Here is a 13,030-nt window from a genome sequence, read left to right on the forward strand (position 1 = left end):
CTTTGGCTCTGCGGAGGGAGATCCGTTCGTATTTTACTTCACTCCCAAATTTATTTCTATTTAATTAGCGGACCACGCATATTTGTGGAACTGCTCTATTACACGATGCGCGAGCACGGTTGCTGTGGAAACATATAATTACTCTGGCACGTGAGCCACGGGGAATTGAACCCGCCAGTTTCGTGTCCACCAATTTGGGGCCACACACATGAAAGCATATTTGGTTTCACTTCTTTGGAAGGTGAGTTTTTTTCTTCTTCTTCTCTTCAAAGTCACTCCATGCTGATGGATATTTGCAGTTCTCCATAGTCTCTGGTCTTTGTGGAGGGTATAAGACTTCCCCACTCCATTGTTGAGCTTTGTAATTGGCTGTGTGTTCCTGACAAAAGGGGCTCATGGTGGGACTCTGATGAGAAACTGCCTCAATCTGAGCTCCTCTGTTTCTGGATGGGCTTAATTAGAATTGCTGCAAAAGACCCTAAGGGCCCACAGAGAGGGCCTATTTCATTTTCCTGTTGTCTTTTGTCATCCTCACATCGTCCTCCCTAATTATTTCAGAGCCCAGAAAAGCTGCTCAAAGAACTGGGTAAGTGTAGGCGAAGAGGCCGGTCTCGTCTATCAACTGGAAGTGTGGTACTGGAACTGGGCTGGAGGGAAAATTTGGGAGAATTTGAATTAAACATTTTTGCCTTGAAGATTTATTTTTTTTTCATTTGTCATCCTCTGTGAAGCCAGCTTTCATTAATATGTAAGACTGTTGTGTGACCTCTTAACCAACAATACTTAACTCCACTTTAATGACATAACTCAGATTGAATTTATAATTTGTTTTGTTCCACTTGAACTCATTTGTAAAATCCAGTACAGTCCAGGTATTTACTGATCTACAGGTCATTCTTGGGTTTCATGTTTCTTTCTTTTTGTCCTCGGAAGATGAATTTTCAAAGTTCTCAGTTGGCAAAACAACTAACTCTTGTATGCTGATTCGGAAAGTTGTGGTTGGCTGAGCGACTTCTAGTTTAGCATCCAACATGACTGCACACATAGAATGTAGTGAAGTCATCATGGTAAAGGCTTTTCAGCAGCTTTCAGTGACATGGTGTTCACTATTTTTAGTACACTTTTATTTGAACACTTATGTATTTTCAAGATTAGAATCCATGTAATCTGTCATGCAATGAAAACACATCATTATTGGGTTTAGGCTATATAATAACAAGTGTTATCATATAAATCTCTATTGGCTTTATGTTTGTGTGTTTATGTAACAAAAAAGTATAATATGCTGGAGTCCATAGAAATTTGAATGAGATGTCTAAAAGGTTTCATTTTTAGATGGTATTAGCTAACAAGCTAGCTAACTTATTTTAGCATCCGCTTTCTATCAGGTTATTACAGTTTTAACGTTGCACTATATAACAGCTTATATAGTGCAATTTTGTTATGTTTTGTTATTTTATGTTATTTTTCATATTGTTAAAACTGTTACCATGTCATAATAATATAGTATAAGACACAATCTGTGAAAGAATGTAGCTTCTCTGTCTTCCTCGAGTTTACGAATACAGCGTCCTGTAGGGTTCAAATGGCAGAGAAGAAACTTACCGTTACAGAAAAACCCATTTATCTGCCGTCATCGTGTCCATGCTAACTAGCCTTAGCATTCATGGCAGGTTCCACTGTGGGTAGCTAGATGTATGGAGTTATAGAGAAAGGGGAAGGGTGTGAGCAGCGCTAAGACCCTCCTCCTGGCTCTGATTGGTTGTTCCTAAGGGAGCTGTCTCATACATTCAAGACATAGTAACTATTTTAACAAATGACACAATTGTTACCCTTAGGGTAACAACATGTTTTTTTTGTTGTTGTTTTTTATTTATGAAAGCTACATAATGCAGCTTTAAGCGATTTCATTAGAAATCTGATTATATAAATCCAAACGGTAAAAACTTAAAACGGAAGTGAAAAAGCCCACCAAAAAATTCCACCCCATCAAAGTTTTAGTCACAATATGGGCAGGATTGTACGTAAGCACCAAGAATAATAAATTCAGTCAACATATATACGGCCTGCATGCAAAGACAAGCACGGCATAAACAACCCCTGGCTGTGTAATCTGGGAAACAGAATTTCTCATATAATGAAAGGTGTTAAAGTGGCAACAGTGCCTTTGCTATACACAATATAAATCATCTGCTGAAATTGTTAGTTCGGACATTTAATCACTTGACATAAATAGCCCTAAGGGTAACAATTGTGTCTATTTTTTTCCATGTAAAGTCAGTCACATTTGTTCCCAATGCACATACAGCCTTTACTGTAGTAGAACGCTATTTACTGGGGATGTTGCGCCGTATGAGGGTGATAGGAGTAATCAAGGAGAGGAGGGGGCTTCTCCATAGGAAGTTCCTGCAAACAGAGTGCACCCACTTTTTAAACCCCATTTGTCTTGTTAATGCTCCCCTCTGATTACCTGATTGCACTGGATGACTGTGGAGAAATCTGATTGCGTAAAATTATATAGAGCAAACTTTTGATTGGGGAGGGATCTGGCGAGCTTGCTGCCACCATTGACAGGCTTTGTGAAATTTGGCCTCGCTGATTTGAAATCAGCTAAGTGTCACGTCCCATAATTGTAATCAGAACTTAATTTTTTATCCTTGTTCTCTCTCTCGCGGCGCAACTTTTCTCGTGCAAACTTTTGGAGCTCGAACAATACCGCAAGCTCTGTTCGACACACAATGAGAGAAAAAAAAACTTGCACTCGGTTGTTTTATAACCAATCTGTTTTATAACCAATACAGGTGCAACTCTATAGATCAATGGCAATACGTGTTAGTACATGCTTCTACAGTAACTAGGAACCATTCGATTTTCTGCCCTGTGTGCGATGCATTACTATCATGATGTATTCACCTGTTCAATTGCTTGTGAACACAAATAGTGAGTCACTTGGTCGGGAATGAAGCTATGCTTACTGAGAAAAAAAACACCCATGAAGAGTAGGGCCACAAACATCTTAGCAAGCAACAAAATGTCTTAAACGTTCCTCTTCCTCTGACATTAATTGTTCAACATTTGGAAGAGTGGCTAACACGTACCGAATGGCTTCGCTCACTTCGCTGCCATTGCTAAAACTACAACTACAGACAGACTGAAAAATAAATATATATATTTGTTTTAAATCAACGTCACTGTTTACAACTTCTCCTTCCGTTTGGTGATGGGCCTGGTAGAAATTCATGAAATCTCAACTGATTCAGGAAAGTTCACTCTACTCCAGTGGCCTCCATGAACTCCAGATCCCAACCCTGTTCGAACAGGGGCTCCACATCCCGGTAAGTTTCAAATCAATACTAATGTAAAATCCAAAGTCAACTAGATTTATGGATTACGAAGAGTCACCTTCTTAAAATAATGGCCTAAGTAATTTCTTTCCAAAAGGGATTTGTTTTTTTTCCTAAATCATGTTTTGTCAAAGAAAAGGGAGTGATTTATTTGCTAAACTTATTTTTGGCACAAACAAAAAAAAAGAAATTGCCATTTTTTTAGGAAGTCGATGCTATATTTGCTTAAGCTACAATACATATTGTTCTTTACCTGCCACTATAGAGGATGTATATAGTGCCACAGTGGCAATATTTGCTTGTCCAGATCAAATTTAGTCATTTTCAGTCAATTACGACATGTTTTTTGTTGCAGATTCAAAGAACCTTTTGAAAATGCCAATCTTTGAGGAGGTATGAATCATACTTTTTATTAAGTTCACATTTTTTTATTTTTTAATAAAAAATTTCCAAATACCATTTTTTATCATGGTCTTTTGTAATAAAAAGACCATATTAAACACAACATATTTGTGTTTAATATGAATATATTAAAAAGAACATATTAAATGTTCTTAGCATTTAATATGTTAAAAAGAACATATTAAATGTTGTGTTTTTTGTTAGTAAAATGATCATAATTAACCAAAAAACTGAATTGTAAAGGCCAATCTATGTGTAATTAATCTGTGTTCAATTGGTCAATCAATTTAATGAAAAGAATAAACCTTTCAAAAAAAAAAAATCTGATTTACATGTACCAATGCAAAACATTTTAAGTGTAAACTAACTTTAAAAAAACATTTTTACTCTACTTAGCTATGTTTTATTATGTTACCATGACAAAGTAAATACTTTATGAATAACATCAAAGAGTAGGTCAGGTGACTGAAAAACTATGAAAATTGACCCAAAGGTTTCTAAAGAATGCTTCAGACACCTTGGTGAAGAACTGAAGCGGTTCTGTCCAACCAGGTAATAGCAAAGGCGTAGGAACGAGTCTGTCACTGGGGGGGACGCATATTGGAAACCTGACAGATCAGTAAATAGCTTGAGCAGAAATGTCAAACAAGTATCCCATCAACACGTCAGTAATGCGTTACTCTAATCTGACTCATGTTTCAGTAACAAGTATTCTAACATGTTACTATATACAATCCAATAATCAGATTAAAGTTATGCATAGTATAATGACCATCATTCCAGGATGAACACTCACTTTAGAATTTGCCTCACAACTAGCAAGATAAATACTCTGGTACCACAGACAGGCTACCAGATTCTGATATATTTTATTGGTCAAAAGACATTTGATTACTGGTCAAAATGCATTGAAATAAATTGACTGGTAATTGAATTGGTTCTACCTCTTTCTAAAACCAAAGTAGAAAACAGCTCATAAAATAGGACTCAGCAGTTTTAAACTCAATACATCAGTTTGACCAACAAAAATAAAATCTAAAAAACAAGTTTTGTTCTTCTTGAACAACTCTCTACATCAGTGCAACAGTTTGATCTACAAAATAAATAAAAATGATACTTTTCACGTCTAACAGACACCTTAGCTCCTCACTGTTAACTCAGTATCACTTTCCAGCTCTGCATTCAGTAACTTACCAAACATGAGCCATAAAAAACACTGAAGCAAAAAGCCTAAATGTTTTTATTCTCCTGTCATTTTTAGCCGCAAACATTTAATTAAAAATATCTACAGATATGTGTTTCTGTCTCTGCCTCCCTCTGACTCTCTGCAGCCTGGTGTTCCTGCTTGGATTCATGGATTTACAACAGACACTACAGTAATTTACAGGATCAGAATGTGAACTAAATATAAAAAGTATTTTTTTATCATACAGAATGAGAATTTAAACAACTTAATTTTCAGATTTATACATTATTATACATCTCAAATCTATTTACTGTGTAGCAAAAATTTTCACTAATTTATTTTTAAACTTCTCCTCGAGCACTTTTCTTATTTGCTAACCATTACCCTTTTAGTGTGGAAATAATGAAAAAAATAATGAAACGTTGAAAGAAACCTGACATCAGTCTTCACCTGTTCTCCTTTCTGGTTATATTGAAATTAATGTAATTTTTATATCTTCACACTCTGAAACACCACCTGGCTCTCCTATGTCTTCCCTGACCTGCTTCTCTCATAATAAAATAGTTTAGTTTATTTAAAAATTAAAAACAGTTGATACATATTTCAATAAACTAAATGAAGACCTCACCAGAGCTTCTTCACCTTTCTTCATCATTCTAGGACTGCTGTTCTCCTAAATATCTAAATAATATAATATAAATACATGTTAAGTGGTCGAGTATGATCATGTGTTGCTTACTTTAAATAATAAAAAGGCTCATTTTGCAGCTGTTTCAGTCTCATTCTAAATCATTGTGACTATACTAGCTAACTTTTAAACAGTTATCAGTAAAATTTTGAACATGTGACGATCCCAGAATTATTATGGCTTAACCAATAAGATTTAGTTCTATATATAAAGGTAAACTGACAACAAGATGTTATAAACGAGCGATATTCATGGCAACATTCCTGACAGATCGTTTACTTCATTCAAACGAGTTTCTCTTACTCTGAGCGGTTAAGGGGGGGGGGAGTGCTCTGCTGAATGTGCTGTTGTGCGCCTTCAAAATAAAAGCATGCGAGTGGAAGATTTTAAAATTCTTCGCAACTGCGGTGAAATTATTGGGGGGGACGAATGTGGCTCTCTCCAATATCGGGTCCCCCCACTTCCTACGCCTATGGGTAATAGTAAGGTGTTGCTAATAAAATGGCCAGTACATGTACACAGTCTATATTCATGTCTTTGTGTTTTTGTCTTTTGTCCTCTACACCAAGGCTATTTTGACAGCTATTTTTGTCTGCTTGTGCCTCATTGGTTCGTTCCGTACAAAACACGAGTACTGAAGAAAATCTCCACCATATATCAGGGAGCTGATGATACGAACGTTTTTATTAGGATACTATTTCCAGGTAAATTAAAAGGTAGGCTTTTTTTTTTTACCACCCAAATGCTGGTGACATTTCAGTTATTGGAACACACTCATAGGTTTTTCAGAAATCCATACTTACACAACATTGCATACTCCTCATTAATTAACTTCTTATTGATCTTGCCTGACCTTGCCACTTTCATTTCGCATGCCAGCTCACAATTCAGTCTACTTGTGTTTCTGGAAAGTACAGTGAACGAGTGGGAGAAAAAGAGTAAAAGTGGAATTGAATTTATTATCGGCTTGTTTTGATAATGGATTTTTTTTTTTTTTAAAGGAGGTAAAGTGCAAGATTTAGCTCAAGGACCCGATACAACAGAAAGGCTCAAGAGACTCGCAAAATATTCTATGTAGGGTTGACACCGCGAATGCTTTTCACTCTCATAGTCAGAGGGCGACTGTATCGGAGAAATATATACATCCTCTATAGAGGCAGGTAAAAGTGAAAAACGCAAACAAAATTAACAAGAAAAAAAATAGAAGAAGGACCTCAGTAGTAGTAGTAGTCTTTGGTAGTATTGCCTTAAAACTGTACGACTTGGCTCAAACGTTTTGGGTTTCTTGACAGAACTGGCGTCAGGTTTGCAGGCCTCCTTGCTTGGATACACCTTATAATAGTGGTTATTAACCTTTTTTGAGGTACCGAACCCACCAGTTTCATATTCGCATCCACTGAACCCTTCTGTAGTGATAAATAAAGTATGATTTTTTTCCCCCCAAATTCAAGACATAGGGGTGACCCAACTAGAGTCTAGTTGGGTCACCCCATGATCACTAAGTCTTCTTAAAAGGTAGAGTCTCTAAGAACAGTTCTTCAAAATATAGTCAGTGTTTTCAGCCAAGTTGAGCTGACTGTCCAGGAACGACCCAAGGTATTTAAAATTTGCCACAGTTTCAACAGGTTGGCCATCGAGAGAAACTGGAACCACTTTAATGTCATGTTTAAATCATTTAATTAGCTCTACATTCTTAAGAGAATGAAAAATAAATAATACATACTTTGCGGTATTCTGATTTAATAATGTAATTATATTAGTTGTGTTACCACCCCACAACACTAGAGGCAGTACCAACCCCGAAAAGATGTGACTAAGGAGCAGATTTAGAAGTACACCGAAAGCTACAGAATTTGGTAAAAACTGTGAGCTTTGCTGAAGTAATTAAAGACACAAGTTCAAATCCATGCTGAGAGTGGAGCTCCTTCAATCAGAGCTCCTCCGCAGCTCTGATTGGCTAAGCAATGTAAAGTGATCCTCTGCAGCAAGTGATGGCAGAGCAGGGAGCGTCACCACGACTTTACACAAGTGTGTCTTTAACTCCGCGGCAGAGGCTCCGCCGAACCCATTCACTATCAAACTCTCTTACACATACTGTCAAACTATCAAACTCTCACATTCATAGTCAAACTCTTACATTCAGTCAAACTCTTACATTCACAGTCAAACTCTTACATTCACAGTCAAACTCTTACATTCACAGTCAAACTCTTACATTCACAGTCAAACTCTTACATTCACAGTCAAACTCTTACATTCACAGTCAAACTCTTACATTCACAGTCAAACTCTTACATTCACAGTCAAACTCTCTTACATTCACAGTCAAACTCTCTTACATTCACAGTCAAACTCTCTTACATTCACAGTCAAACTCTCTTACATTCACAGTCAAACTCTTACATTCACAGTGAAACTCTCTTACATTCACAGTCAAACTCTTACATTCACAGTCAAACTCTTACATTCACAGTCAAACTCTCTTACATTCACAGTCAAACTCTCTTACATTCACACAGGGGCGGATCTACTGGGGTGGTATTTGCCATCCCAAATGAGAGCCTTGCTACCCCTGTTGCCACCCCAGCTGGCGACTCTGAATTCAGTAAATAGTTATGGCAAATCGGACATTAAGCGCATGTCTGATTTGTGCTTAATGTCCGATTTGTTATCGGAATCTCTTTTTTCCGATAACATTGAATGCAGCACAATGTAACCTGACGTCACCAGCTTGAATTTACCAAAATTTGTAACTATTGTCAAAGCCCTCTCTACTTTGAAGGCAATATTATGCGAGTAAAAATGGCGAATTTGAACAGTGCTTGTTATCTTCACTGTGTTCAAGTTTTTTCTTCTCTTTGTGGCGTTTTTTAAATAAATGAAAGTGTGCAATACCGCCACCATCTGGTCAGGAGTGTGCACTGGAGCTAATGCAGGTTTTACATCACACATCTGAAAATGGATTGGGTACTTTCTTAAAAATTACATCATGATTATCTTTTTTTTGTGTGTGCAATTTTAATAAATAGTAAAAGATTATTAAGGCACTTAAAAATTCATAGTTTTTAGGTACTTCTTAAAAAGTATGCCTACATATTACATTAAACACACTTTAAAGGTGCCTAAAAGATATACTTCTGTATATGTATCAATTAGTTTTATTTTGTAATCAGGTTGCTGCGTGATGCAGACTTCTGCCCAGGTCCCTCTTGAAAATGAGATCTGGTTCTCAATGGGGTTCACCTGGTTAAATAAAGAAAATTAAGGCATACTTTATTACCCTAAAATTGAGATAGAATTTTGAACATACTGAAATTAATCATCTAAAGTAGTGCTAAGTGAATTTTAAAATTTTGTAGTTTGAGCATATATTTTTAAATATACACAAAATATATTTTAAATATACTTGAGAAAGTGTATATTTACACTTGGGCAAATATATATGTTTTTCACTTGAAGTATACTTTTATTTAATATATTAAAAGTGTATTTTGGTACAATTATGTTTAGAGATTTTTACTTTTGTGTTGAATGTTTGTTTTATAAAATATGTAAACTAATGACAAAAAGAATGAACTTTTCTACAAAATTCACCAACTGCACAATTCTGGTATTTCCAAAGAGCAGAAGAAATCTTATGTTTTTTGATCAATAAGAATTTATTGCTAGCCTGTTGCTAAGAGATGGGTGTGTTTTCGGGTAACTAATGCCACGAAGTAAACTTAAGGTTTTCACTTTTTCAAAATTTGCCAGCGGCAAATGTCTTGTATCTAATCAGGTAAGCATTATTTCGAAATAGCTTATGTTTTATAAACTATATAACTTATTAATTTGGTTTTAAGAAATAACCGTTTTCTACTGCTAACGAACTGCCACGAAGTATAAATCGAGATTTTTACTTTTGAGTTGAATGTTTGTTTTATATATTTACTACTAATGACAAAAAGAATTAACTTTTCTTCAAAATTCACCAACTACACAATTCTTAACAAGTATAAAATAAGTGGTATTTCAAAGAGCAGAAGAAATCTTATATTTTTTGATCAATAAGAATTTTTGTTGTTAATCTGTTGCTAAGAGATGATCGCGTTTTCTGGTAACCAAGTTCCACAAAGTTCCACAAAATAAGCATCAGATTTTTAAAGGCAGTAATTAAAAAAACACCATCTTAAACTCCTAAGAATTGGCTTTAACTCTTTTGAGTTAAAGGAATTCTGTTAAAAAGCAGAAACACCCGCTTTAAAAGCAGCCTTAAAATGTTCCTTTCTGTGAGCACCCTATGTATCATCTGATATTGTTCGGACAGGTCCAGATCTGATATCACTTGCCTTGTTAAATTTCCTGTTCCCAAGTTTTCTTACGGGGCCCAGATAACAAGTCAGATTTCTAAGTTTTAAAATGTTATCAGAAAGGTAGAAAGTTTGCAAATTGTTTTCTTTACACTTTACAGTTATGCAGCACTTTGTGTTGATCTGAAGTAATCATCTTTGTTGTAAAATATCTTGGAACTTTGTGGCTGCAGCATTGCAAATGCTAGAAATAGTTATGGAATGTGAGCACTTCTGCACATCCTGGTGCTTGTTGGAGAGCCCTAAATATTGTATGTTCATGTTATTTCCCTCAGTTACTCAACGTATACTGTTACAGAAACTCACAGTTTCAGTGTTGGGGTCACATTGTATTTGGGAAACGTTTGATAGTTGTGCACATAAGAAAAAAGTAATGTAGTTTACTGCAAGGTGAAACACTAGTTAAAATCAAACCTACTTGAAGATACTCAAAGTGTACATATAAATATTTATAAAAAATCCCTTCTCACCCTTCCGCAGGTGGACTCTCATCCTCTGAGCTCAGGTCCTCTACCAGAAGCCTGGGAGCTGCAGTATCTTGGCTGTGCCTAGAACTGCCCATTTCTGGACTGAGATGTCTGATGCTGTTCCTGGGATCCAGTTTTAGCCACTGCTCCAGTTTGGAGGTGACTGCTCCGAGGGACCCTGCGCTCCTCGGCCCTGTAGACACAGGGTGAATCCTAGCAACCTGCGGCCTCTTTGCCGGGAGCACCGGATGCCACCTGATGGTGTAGACCCGCCGATTTCTGCCAGGATCAGTTTGGTAAATGCCAAGTCGCTGACAAATAAAACTTTGGTCATTAGGGATTTCTTTTCCTCTCATTGATTGGATGTTTTATTTATAACAGAATCATGGACAAGTGGTTTGGTGACTCCAGCATTTTTAATGAACTTGTACCGCGGAACTGCGGCTATTTTAATGATCCAAGGATGTCGGGGTCCGGTGGAGGAATAGTGACTGTTTTTAAAAGCAGTTTTACTTGTAAACAGTTGCCTCTGGCCTCGTTTAGTAGCTTTGAGATTAGCCTATTTGAACTCGGCAGCTCTCACACTGTGCTGTGTGCAACAGTCTATCGGCCACCGAAGTACAACAAAAACTTTATAAATGACTTTTCTGATTTCCTGGCTGATATTATGCCAAGGTATGACCAAGTTCTCATTGTTGGTGATTTTAATATTCATGTCTGTTGTCCTTCTTCACCTATGGCTCAGTCATTTCTTAATGCTATCGATTCTTTTAATTTTGTGCAGTCTGACTGGTGCTATCCATGAGCATGGTCACAGTCTTGATCTGGTTTTATCTTATGGTCTACCAGTTTGTAATTTAGTGATTGGTGACTCATTATTTTCAGACCATATGCCTGTTTTATTTGAGATAACGCTGTCTGTCCTGTGCTAAAGCTAAAGCATGCACTGCAGCTCGGTTCTATCGTGTTCTTAACCCTTCTACTGCTGGTCAGTTTTCTTCTGTTTTTAATCAATTTATTGGTGTATAAAGTGCTTCATAAATAAAGTTGGTATGGTAAGGTACTGTGGTCTTCACCTTTCAGGTCTTTTCCAGTTCCTCTCTGAGGCCCTGGTATTTCTCCAGTTTCTCGTGCTCCTTTTTCCAGTTGTTGTAATCACTTGGTACGGCTACATCCACCACAACGGCTTTCCTCTGTTGTTTATCCACCACCACAATGTCTGGTTGGTTCGTCATTACCATTTTGTCTGTCTGGATCTGGAAGTCCCACAGGATCTTAGCTCGGTTATTCTCCACCACCTTTGGGGGTGTTCCCCACTTTGATCTTCCAGTCCATATTCTGCACAGATGTTCCTGTACCCTATGCCCGCCACTTGGTTATTGCAAGTTGCAATCAACGGAAGTTAACTTAAAATTTCAGTTTCTGATTGGACCCCAGGCAGGAGTAGGCAGGTTTTCACGGACAGAAAAATAGCTGAGCGGCAGCGATTATTTTATTATTTTCAAAATAAAAGCGCATCTCCGGTTTATGTTTGATTCACACGTCAAGTTTGTCTACGGCGGCTATAAGAGGCTAAAGCTTTTGTGTTAATTAATTTGCAAAACGACGTTATGTATCTGAAAAAAATTTAATATATTGTGTAGGCAAAAAATCCTGTAAAGCACATATGTGCAACCTCAGTTAAAATTGGTCTTATAGGTGTCCCTGCGTCATCCTGAAGTGAGAGAAGTATTGTTTATGTAATCTGAAAGATTTTTTGCATGTCAAATGTCAGCAAGTTTGATAGAGGTAGCACATATGTGGTATGCGGAATTTTTTGCCCACATAATATGTTTTAATTTTTTTTCCGGATACATGATTTCCTTTAGCTAATCAATTAACACAAAGTTTTAAATTTTTAAAGCTGCAGGAGAGAAACATGAATCAAACATAAACCGGAGATGAGCTTTTATTTTGAAAAGAGAGCGCCATAACTTGTGCTGTCACGCACATTAAAATTGAGTGCAGGCTGGCTTTACTGCCATTTCCCAAGAGGCGGCTAGCTTTTTCCCACTGATAAATGGGGTTTCCGATGCTGGCTGTCAGCTTCAAAACACTTCTGATAATGCTGACATTACTGTAGGAGCGCTAACGATGTCATTTAAAATATTAGTTGCCTCTGTGAGTCGCTGCCGCTCAGCTATTTTTCGGTCCATGAAAACCCGCCTACTCTTGCCTGGGGTCCAATCAGAAACTGAAATTTTAAGTTAACTTCCGTTGTTTGATAGTACGTGTAAGAGAGTTTGACTGTGAATGTAAGAGAGTTTGACTGTGAATGTAAGAGAGTTTGATAGTGAATGTAAAAGAGTTTGATAGTATGTATAAGAGAGTTTGATAGTGAATGTAAGAGAGTTTGATAGTATGTATAAGAGAGTTTGATAGTGAATGTAAGAGAGTTTGATAGTACGTATAAGAGAGTTTGATAGTATGTGTTAGAGAGTTTGTAAGTTTTGGCCCTTGGGGCCTCTCATAGCAAACTGCCATTTGGGGTTCATAATGTTTATTTTGGAGTGAAGCTTCCTCTTCACTGAGTAGCCTTTCAGCTTATGTGAGTA

General features: G+C 36.9%; 1 long non-coding RNA gene across 2 annotated transcripts; it reads left to right on the plus strand.

Moving 5' to 3' along the window:
- Positions 1 to 9,220: 9,220 nt before the first annotated feature.
- On the plus strand, positions 9,221 to 11,194 carry LOC145551318 (uncharacterized). 2 transcript variants are annotated; one of them, XR_014087129.1, is made up of 3 exons: positions 9,290 to 9,398; positions 10,450 to 10,732; positions 10,818 to 11,194. It is a non-coding gene; the product is annotated as an uncharacterized LOC145551318 (long non-coding RNA). The 2 variants fall into 2 exon arrangements; XR_014087128.1 differs by lacking the exon at positions 10,818 to 11,194 and having other exon boundaries at positions 9,221 to 9,398; positions 10,450 to 10,776.
- Positions 11,195 to 13,030: the final 1,836 nt, after the last annotated feature.

This window comes from Poecilia reticulata, chromosome 4 (assembly GCF_904066995.2).
Source record: "Poecilia reticulata chromosome 4, P_reticulata-male-v2, whole genome shotgun sequence".
Lineage (NCBI taxonomy): Eukaryota > Metazoa > Chordata > Actinopteri > Cyprinodontiformes > Poeciliidae > Poecilia > Poecilia reticulata.